Source organism: Rhipicephalus sanguineus, chromosome 5, assembly GCF_013339695.2.
Source record: "Rhipicephalus sanguineus isolate Rsan-2018 chromosome 5, BIME_Rsan_1.4, whole genome shotgun sequence".
In the NCBI taxonomy this organism is placed as follows: domain Eukaryota; kingdom Metazoa; phylum Arthropoda; class Arachnida; order Ixodida; family Ixodidae; genus Rhipicephalus; species Rhipicephalus sanguineus.
In genome coordinates this window covers 40,618,420-40,625,045 of record NC_051180.1, presented here as the reverse complement: position 1 = coordinate 40,625,045, position 6,626 = coordinate 40,618,420, and positions in this window count along the sequence as shown.

The window sequence follows — 6,626 nt, the reverse complement described above, 5'->3', positions numbered from 1 at the left end:
AAGTAAAAACCGCTGGACAAATAAATTTTATTGAGCTCAACGCAGTGTTGCTGGCCTTGGGCCGCCAAAATGTAGGAACACGTATAAACTGAAGAAGACAAACAGACTGGGCGAGTTGGTTTCCATGATAAATATAAAAAAATATTGTGACAGCCTTGCACTAGTGGTGCCAAGCCTGAAGGAAGAGTTCAGCTGGGTGGCCTTCGTTGTTTATCTTTATTTCTTTCTTCTCTTTCTTTGTCTTTCACTCTGTTTCTTGTATCCCTGTTTTGTATCTCTTTTCTTTCTTTCTTTCTCTCTCTAGCTCTTTCTTTCTCTTTCTCGCTCTTTATATTTTCATTTCTCTTTCTTCCCTTTCTTTCACTCACTCACTCTACTTAATTATCTCTCTTTCCTTCTTTCCTTTTGTTTCTCTCTTTGTTTCTCTTTGTGTCTTGCTCTCTGTTTTTTTTATTTCTTTTTGTTGTCTGTTTATCTCCCTCTCTTTCTATTTTTGTCTCTGTCTCTCTCTTTATGTCTTTATTCCAATTATTTCTCTCTACTTTTCTCTTCCTCTTTCTCTCTCTCTCTCTTTCTTTCTTACTTTATCTCCCCTTTCTGTGTCTTTCTTTCTCTTTCTCTCTCTTTCACGTGCTCGTTTTCGTTTGACACTCGCACCTGCTGTACACGGTAGCGGGGCTTGGCCAATGCCTGTGGCGCATACCCGCTTGAGGAGTTCTCTATGGCGACACCGCGCAAACTACAGTGAGCTACAAGAGCTTAGCTGTTAACAGCGCTAAACACATGGGAAAACCAACGTGTGACAGAAACTTTCAACTTTCAACTGGGTTTATTGGAAAATGCACGTTGCTTTTAAGCAAAACGTTTAAAGTGCGCGCGCATGCTCGTTGTCAAAACGATACACTTTTCATTCCTAAAGCACCGCCTCGTGGGAGCTCACTGGCCGCACCTGATTACCAGGCCAATTTCTTTTGATGATAACGCCGGGTAAGGCTGGCTAAGCGATCACTTGCCTTTCCCGTTATATGAAATGCTTCCGCCACTTCCCTTGTATCGGTATAAGTATCGACAAGGCGCTGTTTTATATTTATCGTGGCAACACATATGTCACGGTGCTTTGATTTTTAGATCGGCTTAGCTCGTGAACGATGCAGCGTATGAGTTCAAACATGGCATGCCATAAAATGTGTGACCTGTACGACACATAAGCATTAGGTCAGTTCACAAGTTGCGTATATAGGCAATGCGCGAAGCGCCGACGACGCCATCTGCCGCCACGGCTCGGAAGCGTTGGTGGGTCCGGGCGAGCAGTGTTCCCGCGAGCGTGTACGCGAGTGCACGGATGGATGTGTTCATCGTGATTTAACGACTCTGTCGGGCTTCAGCTATGTCGAAAAATACCCCCCCCCCCTGCTGCATTGTCGGTTGCTCCAACACACACAAAAAATTGCCAGGAACGCACTTCTACAGACTTCCGGTGCTATTTCATGAGCGAGAGCGACGGCAGCGGTGGATTGCGGCGGTCCGACGCAGAATCGCGCTTTGTTTACGGCAGTGCTGGAACGATTACCGTGTTTTTATTTTTACATTTATGTCTCTACGTCATCAGCGAACGCTACTACGTTTACACTTGGTCGCCTCGGCTGCATTGTGGACGCTTTGTTATTACTGATAAGACACGATGCCTAGGCTCTCTTGAAAAACGAATGGCGCGAAGCGCAATGCCAGAGAATGTGGGGCAGGTGACGGCTCCTTTACAATAGCGCCGTGAAATCACACGCGTGCTGCACGAAATCGGCTGCATTCTACCTATTTATGGCACTGGAATGCGATCATCCGTGCAGAATGTTCGCTGTGCGCTTCTGCACCGATGATGACAAGTTTATCATTTATTTTTTCAGAAGTTTATCGTGCTGGTTTCAAAGTTTTACCAACACTGTCCTTTCGCGTGTCCGAACCCGTGAAATCTATACGCCGGTGCGACAGCGCTCCCTCAGAATCTACTATATAAACACACGGCACGTAAACGAAGCTACTGTGTCAAAAAAAAAAAAAAAAAAACGTTGGTTCACGCGTCAACGCATGCAGGCATTAGTGATCGGTACGTTATAAAGAAAGCGGTGTACTTACGATGAGCTCCACTTCGTAGGGAAGCTTGTTGACGCTTGTCTGTGGCAAACACTTGGCGCGTATGGTGACATTGTCGTCCCATACAGCTGTGACATCGGACACATGCCCACTATTATAAAGTGCGGCTCCTTTGCGTACACTATCGCCACAAAAGTAATTATTTGGGACACGCACAAGCTGCAAGTCGCACGCGCGCACTTCCGTCATGCTTGCAGGGAAAAGAGGCGTCTGCTACGCGACCCACCAGCGGTTCCAACGGCCGCCGCTGCGCGGCTTTCAGTGGCGCCCCTATAGGCGCTGCGCATCGCGCATAGTGAAAATAAACGCCCCGTCGTCTGCATAGAGTCTCAATGATCGAAGCGGGTGGCGTAGACTCTTACGTCGTAGATACGCGAGCACAATAAGTCGCGCAAGGCTTACAGTGCGTAATAAGAAAGTAATTGTATAAAACTAAACCATTGTACTGAGACTCAATAAAGATATATGTTGGTGTTACTGCAGCAGTTAGCCGATGATTTACAGGATTTATCAAGTGCTAGCCAACACTTGTACCTACGACTGCTGGTAGTACGCAGTATATACGATAGTCACGTGGCTTAGACGCTATCTCAGACAGCACTGCTTCCGGAATCGGTCCAAAATTTTCGTTGCAAATCGCATATAGTGCCCACTTGCAGAATGCGGGTGGAATATGTCGGGGGAGACATTTGAAATAAAAGAAAACATTATATTAAAAAAAAAGAGTTAGCATGCATACACGACACACAAACACATTCCATTGCGTTCTGTACACACGCTGTTCAGCATAGCGTGAACAAAATTCTCTCGCGTGCGCTATATCAAAGACCCAACACTCTACGCTTATACGGGCCGGAAACAAACACTACGCGGAGCGAGAAACAATGAAGCCTGTCTGCAGAAACGGGCAAGGCGAACTGCGACTTCCACACTACGCTGACGCGCACGGTTGCCCAGCGCACGAGTGCGGGGCTTTTTTTTTTTCCTTCGCGAAATGGGACGTCCGGCAAGATTTACGACGGCATTTCGCGGACGAGAAAAGCCTGACACCGACCTTCCGCCTCCAGTGAGGACTTCGTAGGAAAAGAAAATAAGCGGCATGTGTTTAGGATTCTATGCTTTGCTCTACCCCCAATGCGGTTAAATAAGCATCAGTGTCGATAAAAGCAAGTAACCAAGGGCGGAGAAGAGTTATGACTTCAACAAATTAAAGACAAGTTAAGGAGGCAGAAGAAACGCTACCTTCCAAGCACCAGACCAGACAGTCACACTGGATGAAAGATTCGGAGCTACGAACTGTGAACACAGCGACACTCGGTGGAAAGGGCGTGCTTAGAATAACAGTACATATATACGCTACTCAGGTCTTCTGAATTCAGCGTTACTGTCAGGTAACTAAACGGAAACGAGATGCGATGAATGGGGTGGGTCAGTGAACGTGCGACTCTGACAAAAGAAATAGTTGAAGAAGGGAAATAGGCTGCACCGATCAACACGTACGTGCGGTCAATAAATCACGGTCCCGTTCTCGCCTGTCTCCCGATTCCTTCCCGATGCGCAATGTTTCCCATGAGTTTTGTCACATTGAAGGCGACGTGATCTGCACAGGCAACGCTTGTATGCATTGTGTATCCCTTTAGACGCGATCGTCCTCGACAGGAAGGCTTTGACAAAAAGGGACGATGAAAACTGCTAGCTTGGCGACTTGTGACAGGTGGGAGACAAACGAAGTCAATGTGTTCTTTGCCTTATCGTTTCTTCGTTTATGTCTGGCTGCGCGTATCATTCGCTGGCTGTGACATCGATTAATGCCTTCCGTTATAACTGAGAGCCCATAGATTTCTGGTGTACATTGAGCGAAAGAGGGGGATTGATTGAGGTCTTGTTTCTTTTGTTGACACAAAGTCATGAAACCGACATACAATGAAGCTAAGGAAAGTATAGGGGCCATTCTTTGGTATATTGGAAGTGTAGTAGAGTAATTGTGACATAAATGGATAAGAATTGAAGTAGATTCAAAATCAACTTGCCGCAGGTATACGGACCGAACCTACAACCTTCGAGTAACGCCTCCCGTGCTCTACAACTTGGGCTACCGCGGCGGTCGCTTTCCCGTCCACTTTATTCAATATTTACGTTGTAGACGCGAAGCATCTTATAGCGGAGTTCAAACCAGTGGTGGCGGTGGTGTGCGGCGTGACCACCCTTACTGCGCATGCACATACCCTCTCCACACACATCCTCTCCACTTTCCCTCTCCCTCTCCCCTCCCCCTCTCCTCTCTTCCTCTGAAACGCGAGCTAGACCAAGGCTAGACATGCCGAAATTCTCTCCTGCGCAACGCCGCGATGAGCGCCAGCGCATGCGCGTCCCCTCCACCCTCTCTCTCCTCTCCTACGCTGCCCCTACTCGCGCGCCTGTGGACCGCGTTCCCTGCTCGCCCTGTGAGAATTAACGGCCAGGCTAGAGGGAAGACAAGACGCGCGTAGCGTTCCACTTCGCGTTCCACGACGAGAGGTCGGTAGCATGCCCAACGAACGCCAACGGAACGCGATCGTGCAAGTGCTCCGGCTTCGCATCGCCTCATGGTCCCCTTTAGCGGTAAATGGTGTAATTTTTCTGAATTCCTGGGAGTGTTAGCCAGCGCCGCTCGCAGCCATGACGGCGAGTGTGGAACACTGTTTTGTTGCCAGCTGGCTTCACGCATCACTTTATATTATTAGGAGCTGGAAGCTGACGAATAGTCCCTCGCATACTACCTAAAGCATCAAGTATCTCTATGAATGAACTTCACATATGGCGTCATACCAGGCCCATGTAACTGGGTTGCTGGCACGCAATGCCGTGCCACTTCGCGGTTCTCAGTATTTTGGCAGCATCATCACTACTGCCAGAACCAGAGTCCGCAGCGGCGTGCCGCTCTACCAGTGACGTCGTACGTGACGTTTCTGCTAAGGTCACGGGACTCTTCCGCGTGTGATGTCGACCGGAAGTTCCGCTGTTGTGCTCTTTAGGGTGAAGAGACGTGCCACTCGCACTAACAAACGCATAAAGTAATCATCATAAAAACAAGAAAAAACAACAACAAAACAAGCAAGACCAGGAGGACGACCAACATGCACGTTAGTTAAATTCATGGGAGAGTTCCATAAGATGCTACTACGTGCGAAATACACGAATGTGTTTTTCGAGTGGGTCTTTCATCGAACACATAGTAACTCGCACGGTGTTCGCAGAATGAGCTTCTGATGTCAGTTTAATTAATTTGCTTTCTATTAAGAAAATTATGTAAGGCTTTCAAGGCAGACCTCTGTTTAGTGGGGCACCATCATAGTCCAGACTTTTTCTCAATATGAAGCTCGCGTTTACACAAATTACTTAGTTTACCTCGCAAATGAATTCTCTTTTGCTTATTATGTGGGCGTTTATGAACAAGTGCTCTGCAGAGGGATCAGACGTAGTTGTTCATCGTTTGAAATCCCGGTGAACGAAGGGTACTCAGATGTCGCAGCACAGTGTGGGAGTTTTGCTGCTTAATTTTGTTGCCGAATTGAGTTTTTTTTTTTAAATAAGTTTTCTTGGTTGTTTCTTCTTTCCTACGCGTGGACCATTATCGCTTGTATATCTGCGAAAAAAGAAACAGCCGCCGCAAATTAAGGGCGCCATGTTTTTTTCTTCTACCAGCCTGAAAAGACTCGCTTTGTGACAGACCGTCGTCTTCAGACGTCTTATAAGGTTTCGAATTTATCTTAAGGCTGCGTAGCAAGGTGTATATGAGGATGTAAGGACTTGCGAGGGGAATAAAAGAACGTCTTTCAACAACGACTGAGAGCAGCTTTTCATGCGGCTAAAGGCCGTTACGGCTCCATTTTAAAACCCACACGTGTGCAAAAATAATGACGTGTCCTTCGTGGCTATTCGACCACGTACTTTGTAACAGGTCATTAAACAAAGTTCTTATCGGGAAGCTCAGTACCGGTCACAGGCTCGTCATTACTCGGAAAATGTACGTACTGGGCCGTGACTGGTAACTCCACGAGAAGTACCTATTGAGAACCGTACGCATTATGGCTTCGTGAAGAGACGACTTCAGAGAATGAAGTTCAAAGATATCATCTTGACGTTCTTGTCAGCGTTTTTAACGAACTGACTCTCTAACCGTAAGTTTTAACATTCACTTTTTATCGAGATGAAAGCAAGAATGTGGGAGAGGTGCATAGCCAAGCTCGTTAACTGAACAACCTGTAAAGACTGAACCAGTGTGTACTCATCTGTATTATCTTTTTCAATGCTATCTTTATCAGAGTAGACGGAACTGCTTTTGCTGGTGCAACCTTAGTGACTACCAGTCTCATTGGACACACACACACACACACACACACACACACACACACACACACACACACACACACACACACACACACACACACACACACACACACACACACACACACACACACACACACACACACACACAC